The following is a 3201-nucleotide window of genomic DNA, read 5'->3' on the forward strand; positions in this document are numbered from 1 at the left end:
TATAAACTTTTTGCATGAGCTTATAATGCTTTTGTTCACCGATAGGTGTTTCTATTTCGACCTTGAATGGATGAACCCACATTGACCTTTATTATTTTTATATGTTGATGGGTGCAATTGAGTCTAAAGGGAATATGTTTCGTCTGAGTCATTCATCAATGGCTGCATGTGATGGGAGCACAAAGAGTTGGATTTTAAAAAACAAGTTAAATGAAAAGACGCTAATGAAAAGACAGGCGTGCAATCGAATCAAGTGAAGAACTCGATTAGTTTAGTAATGAAGATGGGGTAGTCAAGCGATTTAACGCGCTATGGAATGGTACCCACAACGCCATGGAAGATGGACTACATCGAACACGTGAGGGAAACTGAAGAGGAAATATATGCCCAGCGCATGCCATGGAGGGATCTCATTTCGCACACTGCATTCGGAAAACCCAATTCATTTGTAGATGCTTTCGCTTGCATTAAGAGAAATCTGGGTTATTTTCGAGTCAATTGTGCCTTGATTATCCTGGGCATCGTCTTTCTGTCTCTCTTGTGGCATTCGATCTACCTAATAATACTCGTCATGTTCATAGCACGGGGTTTCCTTTATTTCTTCAGAGACGAGCTCGTGGTGTTGTTCGGCTAGACCTTCAATGAGGGGGTGGTTATTGGGGTATTGAGCATCGTGACATTCGTGGCACTTACTTTTACGCGTGCCACCATGGGGTTCTTGTTTGGGCTTTTGATTGCTGTGGTGATTTTGGTCGTTCATGTTGCCTTTTGACTTCCTAAGGATTTATTTTTGAATGAAGACGAGGCTGCTACTTGAGGGTTGTTATCAGTTGTGGAGGGCTCCAGGGCTCCATTCCTATTTCAACATCTAGGGTATGATATAAAATCGCGTTAATTAAAAAGGATGGTTAGGGCCTTACTGGATTGATCAGGACCATAACCTTATTAGATTGACCGTCCCAGAAAAGGAGAAATGAGAATAATTGTAAGTTTACTCGGCACCTACTTCAATAACATGCTTTTGGTGCATTTTGTCATTATCTAATTGCAAGATCTAGTGGATTTTGTCGATGTGTTTTGCATTGACTAGATGGATTGGTAGCCGTAAACATCGTCGCTCCAATTTATTTAATTTCGAAATATCCTTAGAATATGTAATGAAATTAAACACATTAATTTCATCGACAAACTTGACTTCGATGTCGTTAGATAAAACTTCAATGAACATAGAAAACTTTGGTAGAATAGAGGTGATTGTGGTGGTGTTGGTGTTCTGTGTACAGATCCGACTCAACCATTCTCGTTAGTTACACTACAATGCCATCTTTAGCTTGAATAACTAATTATCTTTTTTTTTTTACGGTGTTGGACACTCCAACATTCAGGGGATCTCCCAACTATGAAGTCCCAACTAGACCTCACACCATTTGGTGTAGGAGTCCCATCCAGTATGATGGCCTAGTTGCCATTGTCTTAAAGGTTTGCCTTAGCTCTTGCTTGTCAGCACATGAGAGTGATCTGCATTGTCTTTGAACATCAAGGTTCGCGTTCCTGGTGAGTGCTTAGTGTTACCTGTGTCAAGGTTCTTTCACCACAGAGGGAGAGGGTGGAAGTGAGTCTCGAGTCGAAGGAGAATAGTCCCAACTCCGTTAGAGACACAAAACACAATAGGACATGCGCAACTTCTGACGGAGTAGTCCAAACAGATGTGGAAGTTACAAACACACAGTGAGCGAACAACACGTACAACACCCAATAGAATAGACCACATGAGTGCGACGGTCGTTATAACAAGTTTATGGGGATGGTTCTCTCCAGTGTCCGGCGGGATAGCCCACATGGGCCAAATAATGTTAAAAACTTATACAACACATTTTTGTAAGCATATGTATTAGAACAACTGAAATAATTCAACTCTCTTAATATAGGTTAAAGCAACATGCATTACAAGTGTCCAAAGAATAGTCTTACAAACAAATACAATACATGTGCGAAAACGTGCTGGCCCGTTATCACACTTCTGAATTAAACGAAAGTTCCAAGACACATCGGTACACCATTACATCACTAACCTCGATAGCGGGGCATTGGAGCCACTGCTCGCTCCTCAAAGAAAAGGCTACTAAACCTTAAGGCTATGTGGGAGGAGCCAAGGTGAAGAGTCCTTTGCATGTACAAATGAGGGGTATTTATAACTAAGGGTGAAACTGACCCTTGTGACTGCTTGACTTCCCTCATGACTGTTTGACTTACATGACTCTTTAAATTTACATGTGGATCTCTTGGACTTCCATATTACATTGCATTGATTACAATAGTATGGCCCACAGTAGTGATGTGGCCAAGATGACTCATGACATGACTCGACACGATGAAGCTGGTATGTTTATGATGCTGCTGGTATCCATGTCGAGCTACAGTTCTGTTGAGTGATGGATGTGATCTTGGTGTATCATAGCTTTAACTCCGCATGGCACGGTGTGCAGAGTCTTCGATGTTCTTGGTGTTCGCTTTATGTTGCATGTGCATGTCTCTCCTTCGCTGGTACTTGGCATGCTCCATGTGTTCATCCATTTGCGAACAAGTCTCCTTGCATGCGATCCTTGTTCATCCCATTCGTTGTCGCACCATGTTTCATTCATGTACATGTATATGCAATCACTCATGACGAGACGACATCAAATCTAGAAATCTCCTAGTCTACCATGATGCATTATTTTCGCTTTCAGATGCAGGTGACCTGGAGAGAGGACAAGGATCCGCAACTACACAGAGCACATTTCAAGGCGGGATGAGGGCTCCAGGCACTGTTAATGAAAATTGCATAGAGGTCATTGGGAGGCTGAGATGTGAAATCTGGATCAACAGTGACTGTCAACGGGATCTGGCTCGGTTGGAGGGCATATCTACGCAATTTTTCCAGGGAGACAATGCAGGCAACAAGGGGATACTGGCAGTGAAAACTGCACAGATTCTCTGGGGAGGCTGGTAGCGGGTTGCGTGAGGCTGCTGGCCAAAACTATGCAAAGCTAGGAGGCTGGTCTATAGGAAATCCTTGCGCAATTTCTGGGATGAGTGGGATGATAGGAAGTTGGCTGATTTCCCATGAAAACTGCGCAATTTTCGGGAGGAGTAGCAGGTCGGCTGACAAGGTGACCGACTGACAAAACTGCGCAATTTTTTAGGGCAGTGCACTAACAT

At 42.9% G+C, this 3201-nt stretch overlaps 1 pseudogene; it reads left to right on the forward strand.

The window, feature by feature from the left end:
• The first annotated feature begins 277 nt into the window (after positions 1-277).
• On the forward strand, positions 278-879 carry LOC149175210 (PRA1 family protein F2 pseudogene; annotated as a pseudogene).
• Positions 880-3201: the final 2322 nt, after the last annotated feature.

The sequence above is a fragment of the Pinus tabuliformis genome, chromosome 4_1, assembly GCF_031772625.1.
Source record: "Pinus tabuliformis cultivar Carrire ecotype Pingquan chromosome 4_1, CPIR1, whole genome shotgun sequence".
Classification (NCBI taxonomy): Eukaryota; Viridiplantae; Streptophyta; class Pinopsida; order Pinales; family Pinaceae; genus Pinus; species Pinus tabuliformis.